The sequence below is a fragment of the Tachysurus vachellii genome, chromosome 4 (assembly GCF_030014155.1).
Source record: "Tachysurus vachellii isolate PV-2020 chromosome 4, HZAU_Pvac_v1, whole genome shotgun sequence".
NCBI classification, from domain to species: Eukaryota; Metazoa; Chordata; class Actinopteri; order Siluriformes; family Bagridae; genus Tachysurus; species Tachysurus vachellii.
Genome location: NC_083463.1, coordinates 21,765,267 through 21,782,524, shown reverse-complemented (window position 1 = coordinate 21,782,524; position 17,258 = coordinate 21,765,267). Strand labels below are relative to the sequence as shown.

Here is a 17,258-nt window from a genome sequence, read left to right as displayed (position 1 = left end):
TGAAAACAATGAATGAGTAGAAAATTATTCATTTTAGGGTAGCATAGTTAACCTGTATACTGTGCCATTCATTTATTTATTGTCAATTATGTATCTCTATTTAGTTCTGTTTGTAATCACATATGATTTATAATGTTTTTTTATGATTTAGTTGTTGTCTTTTGATGAACTGTGTTGTTGTCACTCAGCCAGGATAGGAGAAAGGGTTGCAGTGTGTGCGTTGGTCTGTGTGTGGAGGTAAAGGAGGAGGAGGGAAAGTGCGCTTTTGTGTGAATGGGACGCGACCGTGGCGGCGGTATTAACGCGTCCTGACAACGACAACAACAAAAAGCGATCGTTTGTGTTTATTCAGCGTTTTTTATCGCTTTTCCCTCAGCTTTAATGACTTATTACGCTTTTATTCCGTACTGGAAATTAAGCTGTAGTATAAACTAAAGCGAAAACGCTCCGTTTTAAAGACAACACCGGGAACCTGGAGCAGCTGAGAGGTGAGTTTAAGTGTCTCATTTCTTTCCTTTTACACACATGAGACACTTTGTAGAGGTTTTCGGTCTTGTGCTGCTCTTGTTTACTCTCTTTAACTTCACAGCTTTTTATCATGCATACACTCTTTTTATAGAATTGCCTAATAGACACAGTTATAACGTGTTATAACCGCACTGTGTTGTTGTTATTATTATTATTGTTGTTGTTGTTGTTGTTGTTATTAGTATTATTATTAGTAGTAGTGTTATTATTATTATTATTATTATTATTAAAACCCTTGTTATATATAACAAGTAAGGAGACGTTTAGACAGAGTTCATGCTGAATGAAATGCTGAGCTACACAAGGAACATGACACAAAAGACTTTTTTGTTTCTCAGATGTTTAGTAAGAACTAAAAGGGATTGAAAAGGGATCTGATAACAGATTTTAATATAAAGTATGACAGATCTTTCAATAGCTCATAAAAAAGCTGCAGGGTGAATGATCTTGTGCCAGGTTGCCAGTCACGCAGTGTTTGTCAGATCATAAGGGAAAAACATGTAGTGCACCAGGAGACAGGCGCATTCATGTTTCCTGTTAATGACACATGGTAGGGTCTGATTAAACCTCTGGCCTGGGTGTCTTGAAAATAGAGGGTTTTTTTTTTAAAGACCCAAGTCTATCAAAAAAGCCAGTAATTTCCCTTCACTGTTCCTGGCCATGTTGGTGAACTTCCCATTTCCTGGGAAAGTCAAACAATGGGAGAACGGAGGACATGTGACATCCGGGCTGTGTCTGAAGCTGACAGAATACAGACCAGATTTAGACCGGTACCCTGACATCTAATAAAGCTGATTGTTATGGAAAGTGTTGGAGAGGACTGGGATATTTAAAGCAGATGATGTTGAAGGTTTAATCCAATGGAAGTATACAAGCTTTAGAAGAGAAAAGAGAAAAGAAGACTCTAGTCAGGCAGGGATTGGGTTGGGAATTAACAGGTAATGCATGACTTGAGGGCAGACATACTGTTTCTAACATTTCACGCAGGCTTGTTATTGTATTGATCACGAAACAAGCACACACACTGCACACACACGCACACACTCTGCACACACCTCGCACACACCCAAACAAACAGAACAAAAGCAGACAAGGCATTGTGCTGATTTTTGCTCTCAGATGTTCAGTTGCCTTTAATGCGGTCAGATGTTCTAGTTCAATAAAGCTATTAACAGACACAAAAGGTTGAAGCTCAGCCAACACACATGAGAGTCATTTGATTCTCAGGCTACATTAATGGTCTCAGTTATAGAAGTCATGCTTTTAATGTAAAAATAAATTGTATAAAAAGGCTTTTACCATATTCCGTATTCAACTTGTACATGATTTGTTCAGTGGTATTTGTTAAAGAATTTGAATTTTGATGCCATTTCTTCGTTTGTCATTTGCACATATTGCATTTCAGGCATTTTCTTTCACATGTTTAAATATGAGTGAATGCTGTAATATGATACGGTTGTAAATCCAGTCCTGTTTGTGATGACCAATTTGACAGATAGCCAAATTTGCAGTGACACCTTGTTGAACAGGTTTTTAAGATGCAGGTGCCGCAAAAATATTGGCTAATCATGCTTGTGAAAATACAGCTTATTATAGTAGAATCAGGATTTTAAAACTATACACCACACGTGTCTTGACCAGCTTGTGTGACAAAAAGTCAGTGTGTGTTACTGAAACAAGAGGCGGCTATCGTGTTTATAATGGAAGTCAGTTCGAAGTCCATGTAGCCGGTGGTCACAGCAGGAATGGCCTGAAGGGACACGGAAATGAGTAGTCAGTTAAAGTAAATCGGTTAAAGTGTGACCGAGCCACGTTATAAGCTATAAAGGTTCATTAGTAGAGGTGGACAATGTGGGCCTAAAGCAGGAGTGCAAAACAACATTTAGTTACATTGAGTCCTCAAGTAATGTTTGAGGATGGACGTAACCGTGCTGCTGCATATTATTCGAGCTGTCGGTTTGTACTTTACATAGAAATGACCATCTTGTGGTGTAACTCAGGTCAACAACTTTGGAAACAACTTTGACTCTTGGTTGTACAGTAGAAAAAAATAAAACGATTTATCCTGTTATTTCTCTATTTCTCTTTCTCTTTATTGCCCTGTATATTCACAATATTGATATGTACATTCAAGAATACAAAATGTGGGCAAGATGATGCACAACATAGTTTGTGTTGCTGTTTCATAGCAATGTAGCTGTTCTGTAAGCGTTTTCTTATTCCCAAGCTGTAGAAACATTTTTTTTACTTAATTTTGCTGTATGACTTGAATGAATTTTTTGTGTTTCAGTAAACTCATTTAAATAGAAAATAGTTAAAACACATTATAAAGGCTTTTACTTTTTGTAGACTTTTTGTTTAGTGGACAGCTTTAGACAGCCATAATATTCAGCTTTTTTCTTAATACCCTCCCACATATGGGAGACTTTTGAGTCGCATTATTCACTCAAATGATTTCTAGGATAATTCATAGTGACATACTCGTTCACCTTGTGCATGTGTGTGTGATGAGTGGGTGTGTGATGAGGGGGGATTTGATGGCAGATGCTTCAAGTGCTCTCTGCTGATGTGGGATCCCGTTGGGAGGCTCTACCTCTTTTGACAGGGATGTTTCTGGAACAATAGATGGCAAATTTGTTAACAAATCCTCAGAAAATAGCGATTTCCCTATTGGCCTAATGGCTTTCCGAACCTTGCCTTTTTTGGGTGTTTGTGCCTTGCCGGAAGAATAAATATAAGCCCGAAACAGAAAGCTGGTTGCCTGTAACGCATCTAAACAGACCAAACATTCACAATATGCTGCAAGTCTTTGTTGTTTTGTGATTTGTTGCTCTCTGTTGTCTATATACAGCTAATCCTTTTAAGTTTTCCCATTGTTTCTTTTTCTCGGTTTATGTTCTTGGAGCTGCTTTGAAACAGGTTTCACTGCCTTTTCTGAAAATCAAAGAAAATATGCAAGGTATCTCTAGTAGCCTCAAGCCTTGTGGCCTTTTAGAGTGGTGGGTTTGTCTGGTCTAACAGAGCTTAAGGTGTTTGAATTTCTGGCATCATTTTACTTCATTTATTTATCCATACAGATCTCAGACAGAAAACCCAGAGAACAAAGCACGCTGTTCTGTATCATACGGTACGCTGTAGCTTCCCTGCTGCTTAGCTAATGCGCTAGATGGGAAAATTGAAGATGATTTGTTCAGTAATTACCTCATCCATCACACTTACACATGCAGAAACACAGACATACACCTAAAGCCACTGTAGAATAATAATGATTCTTAATTGAATTCTATAGTGAATGGATGGGTCATCCATGATGGGTTAGATGTCTGCTACTGCTCTGTGTGTATTTGTGCATGTGTTTCCTCTCTAGAGAGGCATTAGCAGGGAGTATTTAGAAACAGAAGGGCACCAGGGAGCAGTCATGACCTACAGTCTGGAAACGGGTGTAGAAATCAATAGAGCAGCGTGGGTAAAGTGCAATGTCCCAGATGAATAGGCCTAGTTGACTGTGGGGGAGGAGAGGTAAACTGTAGTGTGGCAGAGTGAGATAGAGGATCCCTCCTCCCTTTTCCTGTACTCCCTTCAATCTGTCTACCCTGCTGCGTGTGAATCAGTGCAAAAGGAGTGCGCAGAAGTGTCAGGCTCTTCGTCCAAGGTTTTCCGGCCACTTCAGACCACTGTAGAATTAGTCAGACAAGACTGTGGAGTGAGTCAAAAGACAAACTGAATGAAACACAAGGCTTTGGTTAGAAGAAGCTTTTTGCTGTTCAAGCTCAGTGGAAATACAACAGGAATCACTGACTATTCAACTTAGTTTTTGTCCACAGTGTAGTCGCGTTGTAATGATTTCTGTACCTTTCACCTTCCAAGTGTGTGCAAGTGTTCTTCTTTTCTCTGTTTTGACCATGTGACAATGCAGGAGATGACTGGGCATTTTAGTTATATCTGATTCTAATTTGATGGTATTTAATTACAAACTCAAGTGATGTACTCAAGTGAAAGGTTTTTGGACATCTGACCATGACACCTATACTGTATGTGCCTTTTGAAAGGGAGTTGGTTCCCACTGTACTTCCACACTGTACTCACATGAGCATTAGTGAAGTTGGGTAATGAGTCCTGGGCTGTGGTCAGTTTTACAGTTCATGCAGCAGAAAGGTGTTCTTTGGAGTTGAGGTCAAGTCTCTGTGCAGGTCACTCGAGGTCTTCTTGCTTCAACCATGGATTTCATGGTGCTCGCTTTGTGCACAGTGGCACTGTCATGCTGGAACATGCTTGGGCCTCTTAGTACCAGTGAAGGGGAATTGTAATGTTAGTATGCAAAAACCTTCTAGCCAATTGTGTGCTTCCAACTATGTGGCAAAAGTTTGGTGAAAAACAACATATGGGTGAGAACACCGGGTTTCCGCAAACTTTTGGCCTTATATAGTGTATGTTTTACTATGCCAAGCAAACAGTCCAAAAAATGGTAAGATTGTGAGAAGGCACATTTACCAACAAGGTCTTTGATATCTTTAGGTAAATGTATTAGTCTGGCTCCATTCTCAAGATATTTGGGCAAGGTTTCACAGAATTCATCCATCCAGCCATCCACACATCTATCCATCCACTTTCTGATTGACTTATCCTGCACAGGGTCAAAAGGAATTTGAAGTGGACTTAGAGCACAGTACGAAGGACAAACCTGGATAACCCATCAGACAATTGTACTCACAATCACACACCCATTCTCATACTCAACACAATTTAAAGATGCTGATCAGCCTACAACACATGTCTTTAATCTGGTCCCCAGTAGTTGTAGCTAAGTCTTATTTGCAACTTTGACTGGAGCAAATACAATAGCATAAATAACAAAGACCTTTTCACAGTGGTAGCCCTTTGCAGCTGAAAAAGAACAGTGTATACCTTGCTTAACTTTTAGAAGAAAGCAAATCACCTGAGTCTGACAGCCTCACTGACACCCATATAGTAGTTAAGGTATAGGTAAGTGAACTAGGTATCTATTTCTGCACTTCATTAGAAGGTGATTACTCGGTATAGAGTTCAACCTAGTGGCAACTTTTATTCAGTTAAGAGAAAATTTGCAACACCCGTCAGTATGACTTGTGAACTCTCTTCTGGTGAATGAAATATCCTAAGAGGTGATGAGACAGGATTTCCTGCAGTGAATCAGCCCTTCTTTTGTTGTGTCACGACTCCGTCTACAAAATTGCACGATCACATTTCACCACCTGCAAATGTCACCGTGGATCTCATACTGACCCAAATATTGCAACAGCACACAGGGCTGGATGGAGGCTAAAAAGACACTTTTCTGAATGATTGAAAATGATAAAAATGCTGTTGCTATGTATGGTGTAAAATTGCAGCAGCCTCAGGTCTACGCTATACCTTTGTATTAAAGTGTATTATGTTCTTTTGCCATCTTTCACTGCCTTGAAAGAAAGCACAGTGTTATGTTATAGCCTCATCTGCTAATGAAAATGACCTGTGTCAGCACAATGGTGTCAATCACACTAACAATATGGCCCATGTGTGAGCTGAAACCTGATGCACTGGGATTGTACGTCGCCCACTGATCCTGCTGAACCTATAGATGGTGTGTTTAACTTGTGGGACACTAAGGTAATTTGTTGACAGAGTGAATTGATAACACTGAACCAATAACAGAAAGAGTCGGCTGAAGTACATACAAACTAATCAAGCCATATGACTTTGGCACAAATGCACAATCCCTAAGCTTAAAGATGACCATTAAACAACCTAGTATGTTAATACAAGAGGTTATATGCAAATAATTGGCTTGAAGTGGTACAAATATGACTAACACAAAGCTAGGTACGTGTAATGTTGATCGGTTAACAACCCTCATGTTTGTTGAGTGAGTGGAAAAGGATAATGTTCCCTATTTTACTTGTTTTACAATTTATTGAGAAACAGTGAATCAGAGATATTAAAAATAGAATCTAGGTGTAACCAACAACAAGACAGAAATGCAAAACATGATAAACTTACTGGTGAATAACTGATTTATTTAAAAGACAGAACTCTGAAATAAACAAAAAATGTGGTCACTTAGATTTAAGAAAAAATAATTACACAAGTTTCTAATTAGTAGAATGACGTATATTGAGTGCGATCGAGTCACCAGTTACATTGTAAAATGTTATGAGAATGGTGGCAGTGATGTGAAGCAAAACTGTACTAAAGTACTGAATTCTGAGTTATCTGTTTTAAAACACCAGCTTTGGGGGTTCGAGTCTCAGCTCGGATCTGAGCTTGATGTGTGTTTTTATTCAGCGCTTTTGAAAATTCATGATCAGATCATGTTGAATGTATGATAACTAATTGTTATTAACTTTTATTAATAATGTTACTCAATTCAATCTGATGGAACCATTGTACGCATTTGAATTAAGTGAATTCAGCGATCTTTTTCATGCTTGAACAGATATATTAGTGGAAAAAATAGTGAGGTGAATATAACTGAGAGGATCCAAAAGTTACTAAGATGATAATAAAGATCATGGAGACAATTATAAAGTTCATTCATATTCATAGTTTATAACATTTACAAAGGAAATTGAACATTTTAACTATTTTAACTGCTAAAACATGTAACGTGCTAAATTTAATGCTTTGAAAACTTCCCTCAGGATAGCCATGAAGGCTTGACCTGATGTACACCCAAACTAATAAAGCGCTTGTGTTGGTGGATGAACTGCACATAAATCTTGAAAGATCTTTGGCCATTTTCTTTCCATGAGCATATTTCACTACAAAAGCAAACGAAAGGGTCTATTAAATATGAATGCTAGAGTTAATGTGAGACTTTCTTCTCTTAGCAGCCTATTGCGTTAAAATCCCACTGAACATTAATAACAAAAGCATTGAGGTACAAATGACTGACAGTTTAAACAAGGTTGATGCTATACAGCATTATAACAGTTAAATAAACATGCTTTGTCGTAACAGAGGTGTTGCGTAGTGTTGACTGGCGTTTATACAACACTTCCTCATTTTCAAATGGCATTCCATGTGAGTCAGCAGGAAGGACAATAGAGGAACACACACACACAGTTCTGGTAAATAATGCAGACGGATATAAAATAAAAGAACAGACGTGTTAAAAACGGAGAATGATAGGATGGATCTAAAAGTATCTAAAAGTAAAAACCATTAGTAAGACTTGCTTGTTTCATTACTAAACACAGATTAAATAAAACAGTAAATGATATGTTAATAGAAATATACACATTATTTAGCTTGGTTAAAAAAGCCTCAGAATATATGAAACTATATATTAATATTTGTAGACTTCTGTTTTCGCCTTGGAAAATTGAAGGAAGGAAGGAAGGAATTGCGACTTTATATTTCACGAATCTGACTTTTTTTTCTTGCAGTTCTGAGAAACATATCACAGTTTTGACTTTTTCACAGAATTGCAATTGTCTCACAATTCGGACTTAGTTTTCTTTCTCAATTTTAATAATCAAGTCATTATACGTATATGCAATTTTGTAATTGTTTAACTTTTAATTTAATTTAAATTGTTTTCTGAGTGTTATGTTTAAATGTCCTCAATGCTGTCTGAGAGTTGCCACACTAAATTTTTTTGTATTGTATACATTGACAATATAGGATCTTTTATATTTTATAGGATCTTTCCGTTTTAGCTTAACGCCTATAATTGAGATTTTTGTCTCTCAATTCTGAATTTGTTTTTAATCAGTCACTTGATTCGGTAGCTGAAAGAACTCCAGGTGACGAGCACACAATAGCGTCTGGTTTTCCATGTTTTAACTAATTGATGTTCTCATGTAGCCTATTTATAGAGAATGATTAATGCTTGGTGTATTCTTTGTAACTAACAAGCCAAAACTAATCCTCTTTATCTTTTTCCATTATCACACAGTCCTGGCATCTGATGGCATGCAAAGACAGACACTATGATCAAGAATTATGATGAAGAACAGTCTGAATTGTGAGACGTTAACTGCGTTCATAACAGTCAGAATACAAAGCAAGATATAAAGTTGCAATTGTGAGTAATAACTTTAATCACTTTAACCTTTTTATTTATTTTTTACCTTCAAAACGGGCTTACAGAATATTCTGATCACATACGGTCATGCTGTGCTTTCCTTTTTTCTCAGTATTCGAATGCTGTATGTTTCACCCATATGAATAAATATGAATAATATATTTTTTGTTATCTCTCGACACCTCATACATCTCAAGTGTTAAATAACCAAATACTGTACATGTGATTGGAGAAATCATTTATCCAAAATAGATTTATGTTAGTTGGGAAGTTAAATGTTTAACTGGGAATGTTAAATCTTTTTACCTGAGACTGAATACATTTGAAGATGACTATGACTAATTACAATCTATAACTAAATGTGGAACTCAATTTATTTGGAACGCCATTGTGCTAGTAAAGAGGGTTGAATGAACCGGACAGTAGAAACTGCATATGTCTGAGCAGATATTGAATGGGGTGTGTGATGCCGCCTACTCACCAAGTATCGTTCACACTTCAGTGCCTGAGTGAATAAGTAGGCCTTTAAATTAGGTATTGCAGAAACATACCATTTTTATGATTCAATAAAAACATGCAGACATGTAATTCTAGTGGGCATCTAGTGATGTTGCTGGGAAATTAACGTGAGTTTTTAACAAGTGTTTGCAGGTCCTTATAAATTTTTAACAGCTGCTCCCTGTCAATGATGTCAGATAGTATGTTTTTATTAATATTTTTGTCTCAGTATTGTAATAAATATTCAACAAATATTCCTGTCCTTTAAAAAAATGCCTAGAATGTGAATTCACAAGGGAGGTAAAGTTCCCCTCAGGTCATTCTGGCCCATGCAGGGAAGCTCAGGGAATCTATTCATGCTGGTCATCTATTGCATGTGATATTTAAACCCAACACCCCTTTTCTTCTCCTCCTCTCTATTCTGCCTTTTATTCTTCCACTCGAAAAGCTCAGCATCTGTGATATCCCTCAGAGACCTTATTAGTGGGGGCAGACAGACAGCATGCAAGTGACGTTAGGCAGTGGCATCGTTTACCTCCCCCTTCTGCTCTGTGGCATCTGTGCTAGGCACACACACACACACACACACACACACACACACTCTGTTTTCTATAGTTCAGAGGCTGCTTGGTGGGGTGCAACTCTGTAGCCCGGTGCCAGCAGCAAAACCCCAAATCTTAGTGCAAATGGACAACTCAAAGGTTCAGTGGTGGCAGGGCCAGACATGCTGTCAGGTCTCACAAAGCAGGGTCTGACAGTGCTGCTGAAACCTTTCTTCCACTGTTTTTAATCAGATTTGGTCCCACTTTTTTGCTTCCTTTGGTTAACCCATGGCTTAGTTCACTAACAGTGCTGTGTGAAACTGGTCTCCAATAAGAGAATGAACTAAGCTCCAATTAAAAAGTGATAATATATTGATTCTAATTCAATGTATTTGGTATTTCCATCCAAACATAAGATTATTCAATATATTTCTAGACATATTTAACAATGTTTAAGCTTTATATGTTCGTGTTCTATTGGTAGATTGATTTGCACGTCAATAAAAGCTAAAATAGTAAAATATGCCTAGAAAATCAGCCAAGCCTAGAGACTAGAAATTTCACTTAATGGGGAGATTCTTGTGAAGTATACTTAAATATATAAATGTAATAAGTAGTTGAATATAGTAAAAATGTGTTTACTATTTCCAACCAAATTTAACATTATGGAACCTATTTCTAGGCATGTTTTACAAATGTTAAGCTTTAAATTGTCTTATTTATTTTTTGACAAATTAAATTTACCTTCTTTTTAGAAATAAGGTTTAAAGCAAGAACCTAAGAACCTGAATATATAAAGCTTAAAGATAGTCAAATATGTACAGAAATATGTGCAATAAACCTATATTTGGTTTGTAGATCACTTTCACTAGATTCAAGCTATCGAATCACGTGCTAAGTTTTTTAAGCCCAATTTTATTATCATACAACTGTGTCAGTGAACTAAACCATGGCTTAGTAAATTATTAGTACTATATGTCTAGAAATATGTATAATAATTTTAAAGTTGGTTAACTGTAATCTTCTACAAAAGAAATAGTGTAGCTATCTTAAGAAGTGGTAGCTCACTGGAAGACACTAGGCTACTTCACGGAAGGTTCTGAGTTCTAATGCCAGGAGCAAGGTCCTTAATCCTCGACTGTTCAGTCGTTATAAATGAAAACATTTAAGTTGCTCTGTATCAGGGACAAATGCTGTAAATATTTTAGCATACTGAGATCTATATTTTTGCACTGTTGAGAGTGGGAACTGCTATTGGGCTGAAGCTAGAATCTCTTAACTAAGTCCAATTCAGTGGTTTAGTAAGACAAACAGAGGATTTATTAAGTCAAAATCGGTCTTGCGCCTTTTCTAAATGTAATGTGTGGATATTGGCTGGCTGACAGCTGCTTGCCCATCATGTCTGTTGAAGCCATCTGGATGTGGCTCTGACTCCTTCTCACCTCTATGAGATCTTCATATGTTTATCAATTGTGTGAATGTGATCATAAGCAACAGAATCTTTTAATGGAGCAGCTTTTTTTAGGGAGCGGTATCAACTGCCACTAATAGTTAAATAAATATATATATATATATATATATATATATATATATATATATATATATATATATATATATATATATATATATATATAAACAATATAAATATAAACAATATAAATAATGAATATATCTCAAAAATAACTTTAATAAACATAATTTCCTGATTCTGAAGCCTTCTGCCCTCTGCTGCCTTAATGTGTTCAGTAAGAGTGAATTCATAGTTGAGCAGTGATGCATTGTGGGTGTTCCCTAAAACAGCATGCAGTTGAAAACAGGACAATAAGTGCTTAAGGGTTAGTACTATCTTGCCTGGAGAGTAATCGCTATTGCACTGAAAAGATATGTCTGTACAACCCCTGATATATGAAGTCTTGACAATGCGAGGTCACGCCGGAGGTCACGCAGATGACACAAGAGTACTGTGAGTCAGGGTGTTAGGTCATCATGAATTGCCCAGCTGAAGCAGAAATACTACACAAAAGCAGGGGCAGGAATTGACAGATATACAGGACAATCTACTCAGTCATCCAACTGCAACCTCGAATACTCTGGGTTTATTTTCTGCCATGGTGTTAGATCTGCTAAAAAAGACTTGTTGGATTTATTTAATTCGAACATGTACATTGGATCCATGTGATTGACCTGAGCAACATTAACACAATTACAAAAGTGTGTATTCACCAGTACAGCAGTGAATTCATTTCAAGACTAAACTCAACTTGAAGATAAGCTTTGTTTCAGCTCACAAGTACTTAAGGCAGTGGATCACTTTAAGTTTAATTTTTGAACACTTAAAAATTAAATCACAGGCTAGCATGTTTTACAGTGTGTTCCTTCAAATCATTACATGATTTGAGCATATTTTCAAAGCACCTGAGCTGAGAATAAAACCCACAATGCTGCTGTTTTGCAATAAATACATTACCATTGCACTATTCTATCACACGTATTAATTGGTTACATTTAATACTATAGTTATAGTTCCCATAAATGCTAACGTCTTTGTGAAATTGGACAGTCGGTTTATGTTGATACTAGGTGAATTGATCACGCTCACTGTCCATCATTCAATTCAGTAATAAGATAGAATTACATACAACGTACGGTGTATGGTTGTGTATGTGAACAGGAAAAATTTGATTTTGAAATCTCCTGATGTCTCACCTCATAATACAGAGTCTCTTTTTCTGTAGCTAAGACTGCCAGGAATTCTTGAGCTGACTGTATATGCCAATAACTGAACAACTTTTTACATTTTTAACTCTTACTCTTTTAGATTCAAGGGTTCAGATTTAGAAGAATAGTAGTATATTTTTCCAACCTGGAATGTGTGTGTTTGTATGTGTGCATGTGTGTATATTTTAGGATGAGTGCCTTGCATAGTCTATGAGCCAGGGATGTGGGTGTGTTTGTTTTGGTCTGTGCTCACTACTGTTTTGTCTGGGACTACAAGCTGAACCTCAGAAAGCTGAAACAAGCTCGTTTTTTCCTGAAGGAAACAGGCTTTTTTTCCTGCTCTTCCTTCTCCACACTCCTGTCTCTCATCCTGGATAGCTGGAATCTGCTCTGTTCCAACCACCTGAACAAATGGGATCAAATGTGTCACATGTGATTAGGAAAAGCGTTGGCTGTAATCCACTTTGTCTGCTATTATCCCGTTTTCCAAACCTGTGATATTTAACATCCCTTGATTCAATGTCAGTACTTCGATACACTAGCTAGAATAGAGGCTTTGAGTGTAGAGAGAGACTTAATAGAAAAATTGTGCCTTGTGTATAATAATTAGTTTGATTTGTGATCTTGACTTATACATAAACTTCTTACCCAGTTAAACTAGATGAATTACTACTATTGTGTTAACACTGCTATTTTATATATAAATGAAATGAGACCACCAAAGACCGGCAAATATGTAGATATTATCTGGGTGATATATTCACTGTTCTCAGCAGAGCAGTAAAGGCATGGCATGTTAGTTGTATAGTGGATGTGTGTGTGTGTGTGTGTGTGTGTGTGTGTGTGTGTGTGTGTGTGTGCTGCTGCTAGTTCAATTGAGTACCAATGAGTGTACACAAAAAATTAAGTTGATCTAATGAGTATATTTATCACTACCCAGTGGTGGATTAGAAGAAGATAACTGTGTTAGTAGTTCTAATGGAATGAAGATGTCTAGTCCTTCCCGGGGTCCCCGAATATGTCCGTCCTGATTAGCAAGTGGGAAATTAAAGCTTCTTCCAAAAACCATAACTTGCTTCAGGGAATATCTTGTTTTGATTCTCTGCTTCTGTGTTCGAACCCTCAACTTAATGATCGATGTTGGTTTAGACCCAGTGGCATGTTTAAACCTGCTGATGCTATTAACATGCCTTTCTGTGCATGCCACTAAGCAAAGAAAAAAAAAATCGCATTTCCTTATTCGACCTCATTCATTGTTTGCAGAGAAGATGTTCACTATAAGATGTTCATTGTGAGAAGCCAGAAAGCAGACAGTGGAATGTGCCTAAGTACAGACCTGAAAAGATTTACATTTACTCATTTGGATGACGTTTTTATCCAAAACAGCTTGGAGACAGGATTCCTCTGCGCAAATAAGGATTATGGGACCTGTTCAAGCACTCAACAGCGACAGCTTTGGAGCTGGTGTGATTTCAACCAGTCTTCAGACTTCTGCAAAGCCATAAATATCATATAATGTATAATCATGTATCATGTAATGAATGAGTTAGCATTATCGCATCAGAGATTTTTACTTAAGGCATAAAAGAAAGACACATGATACAGCATGCTTTTAAGTAACTTTAGTTGTGTTTATGCAGATCAATTTAAAACACTATTCCAGTAGTTCCACACTTCCAGCCATTTTGATATCAACGTATTATGGAATAAAATTTCAGAAATATTTGTATGCTCATCTCAGGGATTCAAATCCTTCATTCGTTATTTGCAGTTAGCACCGAATGAAGCCCTTCAACCCTGTTTATATAACTGTTATAACCAGCTTGGGTTGTGTGGTGGCGGTTGCTGGGTTATTATCCAATTTGGGGCAAATTAAATTAGATCTCTTGCTGCAGTTCTTTTATATTGATTGGCCTGGTTTCATAAAGCAGCCTGGTGCATTGATTGTTCCTCAATTTCATTTACACTGTTTGACTTCCACTTGCGTTTTCTTTTTTTTATTATTTCACTGAAACATATGAATCATCTGAAGACAGAATGAAGACACAGTATGTGTCTACTTTAGTTTCTTATTCCTAATATAAACTTTGGGGCTTATACATCACAGTTCAATCTGAAACAGAGTACAATGTGTGTGTATAATTGATATTGAATCTGTCAGTTGGAGCAGGAAGATCAACAAGGTACTGAGTTTGGTTGCACTAGAACTGTGGCAAGATTGCAGTGAAACAACATGTTTCCACAATATATGTGTATCATGAATGACAGGGCAATGTTGTTGGACACCGAAGAGGTAATATGTATTTCTGTGTATAATACCAACCAAATAATAACAATAATAAAAATTAAACTGAATCAAGTGAGTCTCCACTGCAGGGAAACTGACCACAGTGAACATGACAAGTTTCCCTTGATAATTCTAATTCCTTGATCTGAAGGGTAAATATTCAAGTCAATTGTATTTGCATAAGGCTTTAAACAGTAGATAATGTCACAAACTAAAATCGGGATGTAGATATAGATTCCTAAAGTGCAAGCCAGAGACTGTGACAAATTCCCATAGACAACATGAATAAGAAACCTTGGCTACATCGAAAATGGGATTATAAGAACTATAGTACAATGTACAGAAAGGATGGCCAGTATGAGACTATGGTGAGTATGAATAAGCACAGAAATGCCTCTACAATGAAATCTACAGTATCTAGTTGAGATTATCCACCGCATGCAAATTTTTAGTTTCCATGTTAGACTGCCAACATTTGCAAATATACTGTGTGTTTTCTTCAACTTCCTCATACAATATTTTTCAAAGTCATCGTGCAGACGGAACCGTGTTACGCTAGTACCACCCTGACGTCATGGTTAAATGAAATAAAAGTTATTTTTAAAAAGATTTCCTCTGGAATATATCGAGTGGAGTCCTCCGATGCCTGAAATAACACTCTGGGGGAAGCTCAGAAACCAGAAATCTTCAAAATGTGCAGTATCTCTTAAATAAGCCAGTTTGCTCAGGTTTACAATGTCATATAACACCACTGCATAGAAACATTATGATCTTTAATTATATATGGAAGGACGTCAACATGTCTGGAAAACCTGCAGCTAATGGAGTCATCAGTGTATACCATTATCTTCTAACCGGTGTATGCACCAAAACAGCTATTCTTTTTGTGCACGTACATCTTTACTGAATGTCTGGCTGTAGTGCATGGGTCGAGTGAGTGGCTTTGGTGAGGCTTTGGAAGACAAGAAAATAACAGAGTAAGAAACCACAATGCCTGTTTATGTGGACGAAGCGGAAAGACTGGGGTAGTCATTGTGTCTGCTTGTGTGTGTGCGTGTGTTTATACTTTGAGTCCACATGTGTATATGTTTTGTGTATGTGTGTGTTTGTGGAGTGGGCAGAACGGGTAAGCTCTGGAGCCTGCCCTCCATCTCTTCCCTCCAAAAGAGGGAAAGTCTTGGATTTAAGCCTGTGCATCCAGCACAGAGCACCAGCTACTAGAATCAAGAACCAAACCTTTTTTTTGGTTTACAGTTAGGTTTCCCCGAGAATTCCCGTAGGAGTATTGCTTTTTAGCATTTCCTCCAGAAATAAAACATGTCCCTGGCCTTCCTGTGTGGTATGGAGAATGTGCTGGCTTCTGGGAGTCATTTAGTATGGACTATTGCTGAGCAGATGCTGAGGAGATGCTACAGTGATGGGCTGCTTCCATGCAGGAGGTTGATTCAGTCGTGGTGGCATATTGGGGATGTTTATCAGGTATGACAGTAATGAGCATTCAACATCAATTGCGTAGTCATGATAGTCATAATTTGTGGTCATAATGTCTACTCATAGTTTTCTCCTCATCCTAAATGGTTTAACTTTAGTGCCTCATCAATGTGGAACAACGTGGTGCTTACTGCACTTGTAAATAACTTTGAGTATAGGCATGTTGTGATTTCTGAATGTATATGTCTATGTTTTGTTTTGTTTGTTATAAATATGTTAAATGTTGTGTCTTTAATTTTTGTTTTGTCTTTTGCTGCCTTCTCAGCCAGGTCACTTTTTAAAAAGACATTTGTTCTCAATGAGTTTTTATCCAAGTTAAATACAGGTTATTAAGATTTAAAATAATTGTTAAAATACTGGGTTTAAGCTTGATTTCCAAAAATAGATTTGTTTTGGAGACCTTTGGAGAAAGGTCTGGGATTCTAGCGTACTATTTGTCTTATGATAATTTAGTCTTTTACAGCGTTATCAGCATTTTGTCGGTCTGTTATAAGATAACGTTCTTCATTTCAGTGTACGTGGAGGTCGGTGTGTACACGATAGTTTCTCTGGAGAGAAAACTGATTTCCATGAGATCCATTTCAGTTTGAGTGATTTGAATGATGGCACTTATATGTTTGCATTTCTCAAAGAAGGTTTATTTCAACAAAATGTCATTTTGTAAAAATTTGAAATGTCAAATTTTTATGACTAGTTTGAACAAGAAAAACACAACAAAATAGTATTCTTTAAAATGTCCAACATCTTAAGGGAAAGGGAATTCCAGGGCTTCAAAGTATGATAAGCATTGTAGAGTCGTGCAGAAGTGCAGCCCAATTGTGCAAAACTGTGAGTCTAACAAAAATTTTAAAAACGTTAGTTTAACACGCAACAAAACAGACACTATATATACATAGTTTTTAAACTAATGGTATTTTAAGTCTAGTAACTAATTTTTAACTAAACTTTTGTATGTCTCTATGGACAAGAACGACTGCCAAATGCAGTAAATGTAAATGTAGTTACATTTTACATGAACCTGAAGATGTGAAACAACTGAACATATGAAGAAAGGTACAACATGAGGCAGAATCACAAAGAAGTCTGTCAAATATACAGTATGTTGTAGCTTAAATTCGAATCGCTTACATACTCTGAGAATGGTTTTGTA

General features: G+C 37.0%; 1 protein-coding gene across 4 annotated transcripts in view; it reads left to right on the top strand.

Moving 5' to 3' along the window:
- Nucleotides 1–285: 285 nt before the first annotated feature.
- frmd4ba (FERM domain containing 4Ba) overlaps nucleotides 286–17,258 on the top strand; it is a 49,968-nt gene continuing 32,995 nt past the window's right edge. For 2 of the 4 annotated variants that reach the window (XM_060868354.1, XM_060868352.1), the window contains exons 1-2: nucleotides 286–488; nucleotides 8,444–8,572. The gene's annotated coding sequence lies outside the window, so the exon portion shown is untranslated. The remainder of the gene's footprint in view (nucleotides 489–8,443; nucleotides 8,573–17,258) is intronic. The other 2 variants (XM_060868355.1, XM_060868353.1) reach the window with 2 other exon arrangements.